This window comes from Mesocricetus auratus, unplaced genomic scaffold, assembly GCF_017639785.1.
Source record: "Mesocricetus auratus isolate SY011 unplaced genomic scaffold, BCM_Maur_2.0 Super-Scaffold_100006, whole genome shotgun sequence".
Classification (NCBI taxonomy): domain Eukaryota; kingdom Metazoa; phylum Chordata; class Mammalia; order Rodentia; family Cricetidae; genus Mesocricetus; species Mesocricetus auratus.
Genome location: NW_024429190.1, coordinates 78,386,943 through 78,404,249, shown reverse-complemented (window position 1 = coordinate 78,404,249; position 17,307 = coordinate 78,386,943). Strand labels below are relative to the sequence as shown.

Genomic DNA, 17,307 nt, shown 5'->3' with positions numbered 1-17,307 from the left:
GTCTAGCTACACTCTTTTCTTGATCACAAGTCACCAAGGGCTGCTGTTTACTTCATGGAAAGCTACTATTCTGCCCAGACTAGCTTTATAGCCTACTTCCTCATACAGGGTTATATCTGAATTGTGTTATAGTGTTTCCCAGCATAGCAAAAAAGGGATATTCAGTTCTAATAGCCTACAGTGTTAGCCAGCTTGATAGCATGCCCTCTATACACCTCCCCTTTCCAGTCTTCCTCAAGTACACTATTATCCACTTTCCCAAAAGAACGACCTGCTCTTCAACCGCCTTAGGTTACAGCTCTAAGGGATCTGAAGAGTAAGATGTGATTTTCTGATACTGGCGTGACAGCCCCATGCACGCCAATTGGTCACAAGCACTGGCTGTCATAAGGCTTGTTTCATTGTGTCCCCCACATACAGACATTCTCATAGTCTAGGCTATTACTAATATTTGCTTACAAAAGGAACTCACTCATTGCTTTTTGTTAGGAAACAGACACATTTTCCATTTATGTATCTAGTCTTTATTCAAGTGACCAGTATCACACACTTCTGAAACTCTTTAATTGTGGAGATTTGAGCAATTCACTTCCTAATTACACTAACAGAGGGCAAGGTAGAGGAAAGGGATTAAACTTCATTATTTTACCCAAGAAGAAAAAACCTAAACAAATCAAAAGACAAGGGACTTGTGAGTAAAAGGAAAAGAATTTTGTAAAATCTTGTAAGTATAATAAAACACAGTATATAATATGTATCATAAACACTCTCTAAGGACTGCAGTGGCGCATGGCCAGTATACATGGGTACCGCATAATGGCTGCACTTCAAATTGAAACTTGTTTTCATGTAACAACAGGGTATACATGATAAATATATAAATGCAATATGCCTGGAACACAAACTTTACTCCCTAGGAAGAAAGAACCTGTTCAGCATACAAAAGAAGAAATGGAGATTAAATATATGAAAAACCTGCTAAAATCAGTACGTTTTATTCATTAACTGACTAGTCAGTTCCCTTTTTACTGGAGACATGACTGACACAGCCTAGTAATAAAGTGAACACAAGAATCTAAGACACAGCACTAAAAATAGGGTTTCTGCACTGTTCTACAGCTGAGAGTAAATCGCCAGCCCTGAATTGTATCTTTCTTATCCCTTCGGACCACAAAGGATCATACTACATAGTATGTTTGGAAAACAAAAACCTCTTATTGAGAATAGACTTTTTATATACAGTTAATGAAAGCCTTCCTCTTCTAATGAAAAAACTAGTAATTCAAACTCTACCTGATGTTTTCTGATTAATAGATGGGACTTGCAGCAAAAAAAATCTTTTAATTAAAGCAAACTTTATTTGTATTATAAATTGCATTCTGACATATTGGACCAAGAATATTTGAGAGCGTGTCTCAGAAATACCATGAAATGACTTCTGTTTTATGATTCATAACGAATTTCAAAACAAAGTATCGTTCTTAAACATTTGCTTAACTGAACATTTTACTGCACACTCAAGTCACATTTAATAAGTTGGTTCTACTAGATAGCTCTTAATATTGATTTTCAAATAAATTGAGACATGAGAAAGACATGAAAACATTCACACTAAAAAACTGTTGTAAGTCAAACGGTGTGAATTTAAGGAACCATATAATTCTCCTTTGTTGTAGTTAAAGACACTATTCGGAGACTTTCTGGGGCCATTTATAGAGCTAAACAATACAAAAACCAAGAAACACAGCTAGCCCCACGGATATTAGCTATGAAAAATAAAAAAAAAAAGAAAAACAAAGTGCAGTACTAACATCTTAACTATGCATACAAACTCCAGTACAATGGGCAACGGCCACGCTATGGTTTATCATATGGTTTAAAGTTTACCAGTAGAGGGCGCCTGAAATGAACAACCACATAGCTGCAACAGCATGGAAAGAAATCCCTCCTTTCCTTCCACACACTGGCTAAAAATGGCAATGCTGACATGTACTCAGGAGTCCTATACAGTTCCAAGCTTTACAAAGCTACTTCATTGTCACCTGAAAAGAATTAGGCAGGGCAGCAATTGGGCGTACTTCTCAACATACCTTCCAGTTTGTTTTTTATTTTTTTTTCTTGGTTCAATATTTCAAAGTCTAGATCTGTCAAGAGAGGAAAAGTCTTTTTTTTTTAAATCTTCTTTCATCCATGGGTAAAGTTTATGGAAAATAAAATCAAGTGCAGAAGATGAATAATTAGTTATAAAGACCAGCATCATATGATTATCAGGCATAAATAATGTACTTGTTATGGCAAATCCACTCAGAACTACACAGTGGATTACCCCATGTGGATCCTGGCATCCCCATTTCCGCCTCCAACTTCTAGGTCCACTGTAGACGGAAGGAGATGAAGGGTTTCTGGGGCAAGGCTGACTGCTGAGTCTCACTGTCCTCTGAAGATGCTGACCTGATGGGGACACTGCATCACCAGTCCCAGCACTCCAACTGTTCGGGCACCGCACCAGCAGTTCATCTGTTCCATGTGACCTCACTGTCACCACCTGTCGGCCATTATTAAAAAAAAAAGAAAAATAAGAGCATGTCACCAGCCAGGTGATGCATACTCTCCTATATAGAAGTTGCCTTAGGAAATTTGAGATCAAATAATGTCCACAGTTAGAAAGACTGGAGAGAAACAGCAATTCATAGCAATCCTTGTAGTCACTGGAGTCCCAATGTGACAATCAAAATGTGGGGTATGAATAGCCATGCTTTCACATCAGTTAGTCTACAGTCACAGAGGGAAGAAAGTTTTTCTAAGTAAAGGTTACAGAATGTGATTACTATGATGTTTCAAAGAACTAAGGGTTTCTCTTTCAGAGATTAAAAAAATTGTGACAACGAAAATGAAAACACCATTGTGGTTGTCTGTAAAAACATTTTAAAACTGTTTTTCTTTTATTGAAAATAGATTTTCTACATACATTAATTCTGAATACTATTTCCCCTTCCCAAATCTCCTCCCACACCCTGTCTCTCCTTAGAAAACAAGCATCTGAAGGATAGTAATAAAGAAAACAAAGATAGGTAAACTTGAATAGAACAAAACAAATATAGGAAAAAGAGTCAAAGAAACAGCACAAGAAACACATACACATACACACACACACACACACACACACACATCCCTGTATACACAGAAATCCTATAAAAACACACAACTGGAATATATCTCCAATATATTCACAAAGATCCTGTAAGATAAAGATAAATGAGGTGTCCACCAGAGAAGACTATTTGGACACAGATTCAAGCTAATAGGAAGTCTTTATTAACTTGCTAGAGATGAGACTGGATGTTCAGAACCAGAGTACAGTCCTGAGCCTTTCTCAGGGCGAGCTTTTGTGCACAAAAACCACATCCTGAGTTGACACACCCAATTAGCCAGAAGCCAAGAAGCAAAGTACATCTGGGAATTTTCTATTTCAAAGTACTATGGACTTTGATGGATTAATCTTTGCTCTCCTTCTGGTAGGTGCTGCAGCCTACATGCTGGGTTCTAAGGTCTGAACAGTGTCTCCATCCTGGCATCAGTTGTACTAAGGTCTGGGGCCCTGCAACATGACTGCTGGGAATGGGGCCTGCCCTTACTCTTCCTCAGTATACCAAGAAAACTGTTACTAGCAAATACACATAAAACAAAACATCTTGTTCACCATGGGCAGTTTTTAAGGCCATGGCCACAGCGTCCATCAGTCGTCCATACCTCATGTGTCTTCAGTTTGGCCAGCTCCACGATCTCTAGTTTTAGGATCCACCCCGGGACTGGGACACCATGCTGCAGTGGGATGTTCCACGCCTCTGTCCATGCTCTCACCAGGCTGCAGGAAACCACAATTCAGAGGACTACACTGAGATTTTGCTGTTTGAAAAACAAACAAACAATAATGTTTTCTGCTTAACAGTATGATCAGAAACACTTTTTTAAGTGGCTTCAGCATTTAGAGTAAAACTCATGGTCTGATTCATGATCTGGTGGGAGAGAACTAAGGGCTAAATCTCCACTAGTGACCATGCCATCTAAAGTCTTTAAATGTATTTACATCCCTACAATCAAACCCTATATTAAAAAAAAAATCCGAAGAAAACTTTTTATATGTGAAGTTTTTTGGCTACAAAGACACTCATTTGGAGTGCTAATTTTTAAAGAATGGCGACACTAAAAAAAAAACACTACATAGGAAATTGCTTAAATATATTGTTTATCTACACAACAGAATTCTAAGGTGATATCAGAAATTATACTGTAACAAATACTTAAGGAAACAGACTATGCTCAGAATGTATTTTAAGGAAACAAAGCATTATGAAATTATGTTCTCTCATCCCATTACTCTGTGTAAAGATATTACATAAATGCCTTAAAAACATGAACTGAAGACTTCTTGAATGGAGCATGAGATATCTGTTGTCTTCCCATTGAAACAACTGTCCAAAGTTTTATTTTTTAAAAGAAGTTGTAATGTGTGCACTTTGTCTATGTATGTGTATAAATATGCCAGGTGTGACTCACTGCCTGTGCACATGTACGTGGAAGCCACAGGTCACAATGAAGTGTCTTCCTTTACTGCTGTCTGCCTTCTTCCCCGAGAAGAGATCTCTTACTAACCCTGAGCTTATCCGGCTGGACTGGGCTACCAGCGAGCCCTGGCATCTGCCCATTTCATCACACTGCCTGTACTGGGTTACAGTGTATGCACCACATGCCTAGCTTTTATTTTGTTGTTGGGAATTTGAACACAAGTTCTCATGCCTGCTTATGCAGTAAGCACTGTGCTTACCAAGTCATATAAGTCATGCAGCCCTTAAAAAGTGCTTAAAAAATAGTTAATTTGTATTTTATGTACATGGGTGTCTTGCATGCATGTGTGTCTGTGTGAAGGTGCTGGGTCCCCTGGGACAGGAGTTATAGACAGTTAGTAGTGAGCTGCTAAATAAATGGGTGCTGAGAATTGAACCCAGGTCCCCTGGAAGAGAAGCCCATGCACTTAATGGTGCTGAGTCATCTTTCCAGCCCCATATAGCTTTTAGAACCAATTTTTGTAAAATTTTATGACAATGAAATTTTCAATGCCCTAAAATTTTTAAGGTCATATAGAAAAAAAAAATCAAAAACATAACAAATCAAAGCAAACCAAACAAAGACAGGCAAACGCAGCTTAGCTCTCTCCCACCGAGTAAGACCTTAGCCTTCCTTCTAGGCCATCTCCACTCCTTTGTGTCAGCTGTCTATCCCTAAAAAACTTTTACCAGGGACCCTCAGTGGCCACATTGGACTGGGACTCAGGCAGGAGATGTTCACTATCCTGGTCTACAGAGTGAATTCCAGGACAGCTAGAGTGACAGAGAAACCCTGTCTCAAAAAACAAAAACATTTTCTGAACTAAGCATTATTTTCCCTACTTTCCTAATTTCTATTTGAAAGATGGAGTACTATGCATGAGAGATAGACAGTGATTTATAAACATAAACTTTAAATGTCTCAATATAAACAGAAGTGTAAATGCCAAAAGAACAAAGGACAGAGGGGCAGAAAAACAATTAACTTCCTTATTGACTGCAAAGCTCAGGCCCCAAGAAGATGTGTACTATACAGAAAACAAAACAAAGCATATTAAGTGTATTAAGTAACCAAGTAATATTTCCTAAAGATAAAGCGGTAAAACAGAAGGAAAGTATCGACACAGGCAGAAATCTTACTGTTTGTATCAATCAATGCCTTCCAGAATAACAAAATGTTTTCAGATTACATGTAAATTTCACCTGGTATAAGAAGCATATAAACTATTATTTAAGTGATTCACATAGTGATCAGGTCTATATTCTGGATAAAACAGTAAAAAAGTCTTCACAAAGTTTCCTTACATTTGACGTTAAAAATTTCTTAAAAATGAAAATATTTCTGAAGAATGGCCAAAATTTTATGTATTTAAAGATTTGATATTCTCATTCACTCAAGTGTTGCCAATGCTGGGTCTTAATGAAATCACTTTCATTCCCAACTAATGAAACACAGAGTTAATCAAAGAATCTGTCCATCTCCCACCAAGGTCCTATTAACCTAAAGCCATGCAATCTCCGTCTTCACTAACTCTGTAAATGGCACAGAACGTCTCTCATATCGCAGCTGTTTTCTGCACATGTGAAAACACTGGAAAAATTCCTATACCACTCTATCTTGAAATATTATAACTTTCCTTTTATCATTAAATTATCTGAAATTGAAACTATGGAAATAATCAATAGGCACAAAAATATAGACTAATGGTCTTTTGTTGTGACAGGATGAACCAGGGCCAAATATTAAACTGAGCTTCCAAAGCTCACCCCTGCAGTGCAGCAGGATGTCCCAGAGGGTAAAGTACTTGCTGCCAGTGTTGACAACGTGAGCTCTGAGACCAGAATCCATGTGCTGCAAGGAGAGAATTGGCTCCTGCAAATCTGTTTTCTGACTCCCTGTTAGTGTACACGCTGTGTGCAATACCCCCAATAAATAAAATAAAAATAAAACTTCTCGCCTGCACTGGAGATGTTGGGCCATTTCAACAGTACTGGCTTTATCTTTTTCATTACTTGTCACTATTGAGAACTGCTTTCTTTGTGTGAGAGACAAGTTCTCATGTATTCAAGGCTGACCTTGAATCTGCTATGTAAAGGAAGGAGGTAATCTCAAACTTCTAAGCATCCTGTTTCCACTTGATAGAACTGATAGTACAGGCATGCTCCATCATGCCTGGTTCATGAGGACTGCTTTCCTAAGCATCAGCGTTTCCCATTTTCTTAGCTTCTTTGATGGGGTAATGTTTGTGAAACATGTCATTATTCTTATTATAAACAATTGTTCACAACACAAGGTGGCCAAATGACGAACAAAAATAGTTATTATTGAGAGGGCAAAAATGATTACATTTCTCTATATGATTTGATAAACACTTACATGTACTCTTGGAAGGCACGTAAGTCATCCAAATGAGTGCCAAAGACGAGCTATGCCAACTGGGAGTGTGCCAATGAAACCGTGAAGAATGTAATGGCAAAGCTAAGGAGGTCTTTGGCACATCATGACTTGGGTGTGAGAGCTGGCTCGTGGTCTTGTTAGAAAATGAACCTGAAGAGCTGCAAAAGAGAGGGACAATATTAGAAGATGAATGGACAATACAGTGTGGTCTAAGCACACACTGAATATAATTCTACCACAACAGACACAAATGTGACTTTAAAACCTTCATGGCAAGTGACATATATATACACATCACAAAGAGCCAAGTTTTAGATGATGTGTTTAGATTTACTCTCATCGCAGGAAGCTGGCTCAATGAGAGGATGCGAAGCTGTGGCTATCATGTACCATTTCATTAGGATAATGGGAAAGCACAGTGACACAATGGTGATGGTTAAACACAAAGGTAAAGTACTTAAGGTCACTCAGTGGTTTAAAACATGACACTCTAAGTTTCTTATGCATATTTATCATAATAACAGAGGAGTTACAAGCTTGGTTCACTTCCTCAACCCACCAGCATCTATCCTCTTGTTCAAACAGTAATTTTGAGTGCCTATCCTCGTGCAAGGAACTGTTGCCACAATTCTTGGTTCTCTGTGAAGTTCCTTCCCAGAGGGATCCTTTTTCTACATTTCCAGGTACAGTATCTATTCCTTTCCTGAAATTTACAAATGTCCCTTCCTTTTCCTCACTTGCTTCCTCCCATGAGGTGGAACTCAGATGGTTCCCTGCCTTAGTCTAGGGCTCTAGGTCCAGAGAACATACTAATGGTCTCTTACTGCATGTGTGTTAAACAAAACGTGTAGTATTATAGTCAACCAGAATCCAAATAACAGAAGCTGACTCTTTCATAGTGACAGCAATGATCACAGCATACCTGATGTAAAATATGGAGCAGTTTTGCATTGCTACATTTTGAGTGACTTGAAAAAAAAATATTGAAGTGTGAATCATGTTACCTTAATCCAGAAAGAAAAAAATACAGTGATAGAAACTATATTGTACAAGTGTACTCCTAGTATGCCAGATGCTCAAAGATGGGTAAAAACTTCAATTATCCTGAAAAAAAAAAACTTCCTCCATCTTAAATGTTATCATATAGTTACTACTATAAGTAGAAAATAAAAACATGAAATTTATTGCAATATAAAATAGGACTTATTTTTCTCCACCAATGTATGAACTCCATGATTGACCACGGTACTTATCCAATGACATTTATGAAAGTTTGTCACTCAAAAGGGAAGTACTAAGCAGCCAGGAAAAGAAATCCGCTGGATGTGTGCAAGGGTGTGTGTACATATGTATGCATGTGTGCAAGTGTACCCACATCCATAAATATGGAAGGTGATTCTATAACAAAAATAAGTTCAAATAGAAAAGCTTGTCACCTTCATTTAAACCAATGTCTACCTAGTTCCTTTCTTTTTAGAGTTTAACTTTGTGTTTATGAGTGTTTTGTCTGCACATGTCTGTGTGCAGCATGCAGTGTCCAGAAGTCACCATAGGCGTCAGATCCCCTAGAACTGGAGTTACAGATGGTTGTAAGGTGCCATGTGGTACTGGGAATTGAACCTGGGTCCTCTGGAAGAGCAGCAAGTGCTCTTAATCACTGAGCCATCACTCCAGCCACTTTTATTTGCTAAGTATCATCTTTATTTCTGATTTTGTTTTAAAAAAAGTCTTGTTTCTCTTCTTTTTCTGACCTTTACACATCTGCTCTTCCAAAATTCATGTAAGCTCTAACAGTGGCCATCAAGACAGGGACTGTGGTAAATGAGAATTCCTCTCTTCTGTCAAATCTTCCATTCCATTAGTTAACTTATGGAATGTTATTTTCAGCCATTACTTTGTGACAGCCTCAGCATAAACTCAAAAGAGAAGAAAGTGACCTATGTATCCTGAGATATCTCTTTATGGCACATTGTGGCTCAGAATCTGCCAACCACATCCAGAAACTGAGAAACTGTGAAGTCATGGAGGAACTGCCTTGATTATGCTCATCCTTAAAATCTTGGAAGTCAGAGACACACTCAAGACATTCTACTGACTTTTAATTGTCACCTGCCTATCATTCTCCTGATTTTCACAGGAATCACTAGAAAAAATTTGACAGTAATTACAATGCACTTTTGATTCATTTTAATAGTTTCAACTGGCTACTAAAGCAAAGCTGGCTTTAATGTGAAAAATTATGACAAAACATACATGATTATGAGACTAGATTGAGTGTTAATGTATGTATAGGTAATCCATGTGAGTGATGCTCGAGTGTTCAACATGATACCCAGTGTGAACTGTTAATGTTCCTTGCTTTGCTTGACATTTTGTTCTCTTGTAAAAGCACTGTTTGTCTAAGGTATACAGTTTATTGTGTTTACTGTCTACCATCCATCTTAAAGCAAGCTGTGTAGGCAAGGGTCTGTGTTTCCTACTGACGTGTCCCAAGAGCAGAGAACAGTACCTGCACCAATACTTTATGTCTGAGAAATACAGGATAAAATGCATTAGCAAACAGGAGTCCCCAGAGAATCTCTGTGAAGTTTGTTTCCTCATTGTATCCTAGAGTAGTCAGGGCAGCATTATCAAAGTTTATGAAGAACTCTGTATCTTGGGAGATTCTTAAGCATAAGCAAGCAACTGGGAACCCATCAAGTCCCTCTACTCTCTGTGTCATGAAAATGTGGCTGCCAATAGTGAATGGGAAAAAGAGGGAAAGGAGACATGGACAGAGTAGAGAAACAGAACAGTGGTGAATGTGGTGATTACCCCAGCAATGGCTAACGGTGGTTGCTGGGGGGAAAAGTGCTTTTTCTATAATTGGGGTGAAACTAGATGGGATTAAGGTTCTTTTGAACAACTGTATGTTCACATGTGCAGGTGCATGCAGAAGCTACATGGATGTCATTCTTTAGGAGCTATCCATCTTACTGAGACAGGGTCTCAGTAGAACTTGAAGCTGGCTAAGTAGCCTAAGGAGGCTGGCCAGAGTTCCCGCTGTGTATGTGCCCCACCCCCACACCCTCCCCAGTGCTAGGATTGCAAGTGTGTGCTACCATGCCTGGCTGTTATGTGGGTTTTGTGGATTGAACCTGGGTCAACATTCCTCAGTATACACTTTACAGGCTAAACTACCTATCGAAGCACTCCTCTATTTAAAATGTCCTTTATTTTGTTTTGTCCATTTGTGACAGTGTCTCATGTAAACTGGGCTGGTCTTCACTACGCTGAGGTCTGAGGGTCACACTGTACTTCTCAAGCCCTGGCTTCATTTCCCAATGAGAGTATGATAGGCAGAGACCACCAGGCCAGGTTTTGTTCCTGGTTTATGCATGCTTTGTGCATGCTGGGCAAACATTCTGTCAACTGAGCTACATCTCCAGCAACCTGACCCTGAGTCCTCTATAAATCACAGTATTCTTCTATGCATTTGGCAAATACTCTTCTCCCATCAGTCCTGCAGCTTCAACTCTCACCTTGCTGTCAGTCTGGATACTTAACATCCTTTGTCTATGCAGTGGCAGGAAAAGTGTTTTTCCCCAGTCCATATTCAGAACAGACATGTCAATACAACTAGCTAGAAATAAAAGGCCGTAAGCCAGCAGTACACACCTGCACACACAGAACAGGTTGATGTTGGTGTTGTACAGTGAAAAGTCACTAAAAGTTGACTAGGTTCTTTTTGTTGCAGCCAGATGTTTTCCGAAGCCAGCAATGTGGGCGGCTATTTCCTCCCTGGTTCTTGACAAATCCAGGTAAGAGTCTGCTCCACTGCAGCTATTCTCCAGTGGTGACTCTTGCTCTCTTCTTCCACTCTCTACACAATTTCACTTGTGTACATCCAACTAATTTAAAAGGATGAACAAACAAAAAACCCAAAAAGCAAAAAGAGACAATAGAAACAGACAAAACCATCAGGACACTTGTATCTTATGTCAATTATAGACACTTGTTTCCACTCTGGGTAAATATTTTGACATGGTGATTCTTATTGACTCCTCAGTTACTGGCCTTCAAAAATGAAGGTCCTATGGTTTAGCAATGTCAATTTAGTCCCTGAAAGTATGAGGACAGGGATATCTGTCCACAGAGCCTGTGCCACCAAATCCCGGTTTCCATGAGCACTTTCCCTGGTGTGTGACTCAGGCACTAGCTGACACAATGTCCCCAGGGAATTAGACAGAACAGGGAGAAGCGCCCTGTTCTCTGTCCCCAGGGGAATTAGACAGAACAGGGAGAAGCACCCTGTTCTCTGCCCCCAGGGGATTAGACAGAACAGGGAGAAGTGCCCTGTTCTCTGCCCCCAGGGGAATTAGACAGAACAGGGAGAAGTGCCCTGTTCTCTGCCCCCAGGGGATTAGACAGAACAGGGAGAAGCGCCCTGTTCTCTGCCCCCAGGGGAATTAGACAGAACAGGGAGAAGCGCCCTGTTCTCTGCCCCCAGGGGAATTAGACAGAACAGGGAGAAGCACCCTGTTCTCTTTCCCCAGGGGAATTAGACAGAACAGGGAGAAGCACCCTGTTCTCTTTCCCCAGGGGAATTAGACAGAACAGGGAGAAGCACCCTGTTCTCTGCCCCCAGGGAATTAGACAGAACAGGGAGAAGCGCCCTGTTCTCTGCCCCCAGGGGAATTAGACAGAACAGGGAGAAGCACCCTGTTCTCTGCCCCAGGGGAATTAGACAGAACAGGGAGAAGTACCCTGTTCTCTGCCCCCAGGGGATTAGACAGAACAGGGAGAAGCACCCTGTTCTCTGCCCCAGGGGATTAGACAGAACAGGGAGAAGTGCCCTGTTCTCTGCCCCCAGGGGAATTAGACAGAACAGGGAGAAGCACCCTGTTCTCTGCCCCCAGGGGAATTAGACAGAACAGGGAGAAGTACCCTGTTCTCTGCCCCCAGGGGATTAGACAGAACAGGGAGAAGTGCCCTGTTCTCTGCCCCCAGGGATATTAGACAGAACAGGGAGAAGCGCCCTGTTCTCTGCCCCCAGGGGAATTAGACAGAACAGGGAGAAGCGCCCTGTTCTCTGTCCCCAGGGGAATTAGACAGAACAGGGAGAAGTGCCCTGTTCTCTGCCCCCAGGGGATTAGACAGAACAGGGAGAAGTGCCCTGTTCTCTGCCCCCAGGGGAATTAGACAGAACAGGGAGAAGTACCCTGTTCTCTGCCCCCAGGGGATTAGACAGAACAGGGAGAAGTGCCCTGTTCTCTGCCCCCAGGGATATTAGACAGAACAGGGAGAAGCGCCCTGTTCTCTGCCCCCAGGGGAATTAGACAGAACAGGGAGAAGCGCCCTGTTCTCTGTCCCCAGGGGAATTAGACAGAACAGGGAGAAGTACCCTGTTCTCTGCCCCCAGGGGATTAGACAGAACAGGGAGAAGTGCCCTGTTCTCTGCCCCCAGGGGAATTAGACAGAACAGGGAGAAGTACCCTGTTCTCTGCCCCCAGGGGATTAGACAGAACAGGGAGAAGTGCCCTGTTCTCTGCCCCCAGGGATATTAGACAGAACAGGGAGAAGCGCCCTGTTCTCTGCCCCCAGGGGATTAGACAGAACAGGGAGAAGTGCCCTGTTCTCTGCCCCCAGGGGAATTAGACAGAACAGGGAGAAGTACCCTGTTCTCTGCCCCCAGGGGATTAGACAGAACAGGGAGAAGTGCCCTGTTCTCTGCCCCCAGGGATATTAGACAGAACAGGGAGAAGCGCCCTGTTCTCTGCCCCCAGGGGATTAGACAGAACAGGGAGAAGCGCCCTGTTCTCTGCCCCCAGGGGAATTAGACAGAACAGGGAGAAGCGCCCTGTTCTCTGCCTTTGTGTTCCCGTATGGACTATAGTGGTACTTACCTTCGAGGCATTCTATGAGGAAAGGACATTATCTATCTTTGAACAGGGTCTAGCACACAGTAGGAGCTGTACAAATTTCTCTTATCAATGATGGGAGATGAAGTAGCACACTGGAAAAGCCACGCTGATGGAGGTCATGCTTTCGCTCTCTAGGAACTAGAAAAAGGTGTGTCAGAAGACTCAACACCATGTTAACATGGAAAAAACAGCTTTTGAGATCATTTACTACCTTTTCTCTAAAACTGATTTTTACTAAATTTCTATCTAAACAACACTAAATACAGTATATACTGGGTAGCTGACATAATTTGGTCAACAAAAAAATTGTATATCATAATGTAGTTCAGACATAGTTGTCATAAAATGATGTAGATAACCTCACAAAAATCAGGACACATGCTTAGAGGACTTTGGCCACAAAGATTGCTCAGGGCAGACAGAGATAGTAAGAGGATACCAGGAGGCCCACTTTGAAACAGCCTGAGTGGTCTAAATTTCTTTGGAACATCTTTAGTAATTCTAAGAACAAGTGCTTTTATCGAATGCGCAAGGTATTTAAAGCATAGATATCCAAATGGACAAGCCGCCTAAAGATATGCTCATGTACAGATACAAACTTAGTTTCATTAACAAACTAGAGCAGCATAGGTTTTACACCAGACCAAAAGAGGGGGGGGGCGCCCACCAGCACACACTTGAAGTGACTCTAACAGAAACATGTTATAAAAAGAAGGTGGCAGATGACAGCTACCCAGTGCAGTCCTAGGGAATGCACAATCAGGGTTAGAGTCCCTGCAAGCTGCCACTGAAGAGCATGACACACCATATGAAGCTGCCAGAGTGTAGCTGAGGCTTCAGCTGAGGTCCCAGAACGTGGACATGCCAGAATGTGGACCACATGTTAAGAAAAGCTGTGGATAAGGGGCACAGTCCACAAAGGAGGCCACGTGGGCTTTAAAGGACAATACTTTGAAGAAGGAATGCTGTGAACACCTCCAAGTGTCTACAATCTCACAACCAGTTTGCACCATACTCCAGACAGGGAGCTATAGTATTTAATGTCTGTCCTCCTGGGTTCTGGTCTTGCTCTGGTCCAGCTGTTTTTGCAATTCTTCTACTACTCTCTTTTGTAACTGGATATTTACTCCGTGCCATTTTATCGTGGAAGAATGCAACACATTTTTTAGTTTTACAGAGGTAAACCTTTGCTTTGAGTCTGAGGCTTTGGAATTTTGAACAATACTTGAACTGACACACCTGAAGATAACAGTGTACTTTGCATTATGAGATGACCATGAGTGTTTCGAGGGCCAGAGGTGGAATGCTACTGTTGGGTTAGCAAAGGACTCATATGCGAGGTACCCAGGGATCATTAACCTGAATATTTAGTGGGAAGTTCTTCCTCAGCTATGCCTGGAGAGAGAGTAATTAGCCGGTGCAGCAAAAATCCTTAGAAAATTGATACTTGCTAATTTTTGGGAACCTAGAAGAAAGTTTTCGGGGGCCTGCTACAGAGCTTCTTCCCTCCTGGTGGAAGACACGTACCCCAGATACCAGGCCTTCTCTTCCACCAACGGGACCAGGGGACCAGGTAAACCGGGCTCTGTATCTGGGACTGCTTTCCAGTGCCTGAGGCCTGCTACAGAGCACCCCTCCTGGCGGGAGTCACGCACCCCAGATACCAGGCCTTTTCTTCTACCAATGGGACCAGGGGACCAGGTAAACAGGGCCCTGTATCCGGGCCTCCTTTCCAGTGCCTGGGGACTGCCTGGGAACTGCTACAGACCCTGCTGTCCCGGTGGGAGCCAACCACCTCACCCCAGATTCCTGGTTTTCTTCCATCAATGGGACCAGGTAAACCGGGCCCTGTATCCGGGCCTGCCTTCCAGTGCCTGGGGACTGCTACAGAGTCTCCCCTCCCAGCTACAGCCAACCACCCCAGATACCTGGCCTTCTCTTCCACCAACAGGACCAAAGGACCAGGTAAACCAGGCCCTGTATCAAGGCCTGCCTTAAAGTGCCTGGGGACTGCCTGGGGACTGCTACAGAGCCTCCCATCCAGACAGGAGTCACACACTCCAGATTCCTGGTCTTCTCTTCCACCAACGGGAGAGTGCATGCAGACCACCAGTGGGAGCCTACCCATCCCAGATTACCGGTCTTCTTCTCCACCCACAGGACCAACTAGGGACCAGGAAGAGGAGAACGACCAGAGTCCTGGACTTGCTTGCACCCACCAAAAGGGAACTCTGTTCGCCAAACCACCAGACCAGTAAGGGGCTCTTTCTGCACCCACTAGAAGAAGAGATGGGAAAGAGACAAGAGAAAAACACATTGAGTAACAGAAAAACAAATATGACACCACCAGATTCTAGAGACTCCACACCAGCAAGACTCCAACATTCTAATGCAAATGAAGAAGAGAAGGTCCTTAAAAACAACCTCATGTAAATGATAAAGAAGGATATAGGAAAATCCCTCAAAGAAATGGAAAAAAAAACAAACCAAAAAATGCAAGAAATGGAAGAAAAAGCAAACCAAAAAACTCGAGAACTGGAAGAAAAAGCAAAATAAAAATTGCAACAAATGGAAGAAAAAAAAACCAAACAATGCAACAAATGGAAAAAAAACCAAAAAAATTCAAAAAAGGCAACAAATGGACGAAAAGACAAAGCAAAAACTGCAAGAAACAATTCAACCAGTGCAAGGGTTGAAAACTGAAATAGAGACAATAAAAAACACAATCTGACGGAAAGCTGGAAATAGAAAAGCTGGGCAAATGGTCAGGTACTACAGATGCAAGCATAACCAACAGAATACAAGAGATGGAAGAGGGAATCTCAGGTATTGAAGATAAACTAGGAGAAACTGATTCATCGACCAAAGAAAATCTTAAGTCCAACAAAAACCTAACACAAAACATCTATGAAATATGGGACACCATGAAAAGACCAAACATAAGAATAATAGGTATAGAAGAAGGTGAAGAAAACCACCTCAAATGGGCAGAAAATATATTCAACAAAACCATAGAAGAAAACTTTCCCAAGCTAAAGAAAGACATGCCAATGAAGGTAGAAGAAGTTTACAGAACACCAAATAGAGTGGACCACAAAAAACGTCCTCTGGCCACACAATAAACAAGACCCCAAATATACAGAATAAAGAAAGAATATTAAGAGCAGCTAAGGAAAAAGGCCACATAACATATAAAGGCAAACCTATCAGAATTACACCTGACTTCTCATGGAAACTCTGAAAGCCAGAAGGTCCTGGATAGATATTCTACCAACAATAAAAGACCACGGATGCCAGCCCAGACTACTATACCCAGCAAAGCTTTCAATCACTTTAGATGGAGAAAACAAGATATTCCATGACAAAACTAGATTCAAGCAATACATATCCACTAACCCAGCCCTACAGAAAATTCTGGAAGGAAAACTCCAACCCAAGGAAGTTAACTACAACCAGAAAACCATAGCCTTTAGATAATATCACCTTACCAACAGCCAAAAGAAAAAAGGGGTGGAATTCCACACATAATTACACCAATAACAACCATTCCAAATCAAAGAAAATGAGCAATCAATGGTCATTAATATCCCTCAATATTAATGGTCTTAACTAGCCTATAAAAAGACACAGGCTAATAGAATGGATGCAAAGACAGAACCCATCCTTCTGTTACATACAAGAAACACACCTCAGCCTCAAAGACAGACATTACCTCTGAGTTAAAAGTTGGTAAAAGATTTTCCAATCAAATGGACCCAAAATCCTAATATCTAGCAAATTAGACTTTAAAATAAAATCAATAAAAAGAGATCAAGGAAGTCATTATATACTCATCACAGGAGAAATCCACCAAGATGAAGATTCAATTCTGAACATATATGCCCCAAATACAAAGGAATCCACGATTGTAAAAGAAACATTACTAAAACTCAAATCACATATAAAGCCCCACACACTTATAGTGGGAGACATCAACACCCCACTCTCACCACTAGACAGGGATACCAGACAGAAGCTTAACAAAGAAGCAAAGGGGCTAATATAAGTTATGACTCGATTGGGATTAACAGACATGTATAGAACATTCCATTCAAATAAAAAAGAATATACGTTCTTCTTACCACCACATGGAACCTTCTCATAAATCGACCATATACTTTGCAACATATCAAGCCTGAACAGGTACAAAAAAATTGGAATAACTCCATGCATCTTATCAGACCACCATGTGCTAAAATTAGAATTCAACAACAATACAAATTGCAGAAACCCTACCAACTCATGGAAATTGAATAATGTACAATTGCACCATTCCTGGATCAAAGAAGAAATAAAAAAAGAAATTAAAGACTTCCTAGAATTCAATGACAATGAAGACACAACATACCCAAACTTATGGGAC

At 41.3% G+C, this 17,307-nt stretch overlaps 1 protein-coding gene across 5 annotated transcripts in view; it reads right to left on the bottom strand.

The window, feature by feature from the left end:
• Window positions 1-501: 501 nt before the first annotated feature.
• The window catches only part of LOC101830611 (THO complex subunit 2-like), a 36,198-nt gene continuing 19,392 nt past the window's right edge, over window positions 502-17,307 (bottom strand). For 3 of the 5 annotated variants that reach the window (XR_005877573.1, XR_005877574.1, NM_001379101.1), the window contains 5 exons: window positions 12,888-13,043; window positions 10,660-10,892; window positions 6,982-7,160; window positions 3,751-3,906; window positions 502-2,545 (listed from right to left, as the gene is read on the bottom strand). The gene's annotated coding sequence lies outside the window, so the exon portion shown is untranslated. The remainder of the gene's footprint in view (window positions 2,546-3,750; window positions 3,907-6,981; window positions 7,161-10,659; window positions 10,893-12,887; window positions 13,044-17,307) is intronic. The other 2 variants (XR_005877572.1, XR_005877575.1) reach the window with 2 other exon arrangements.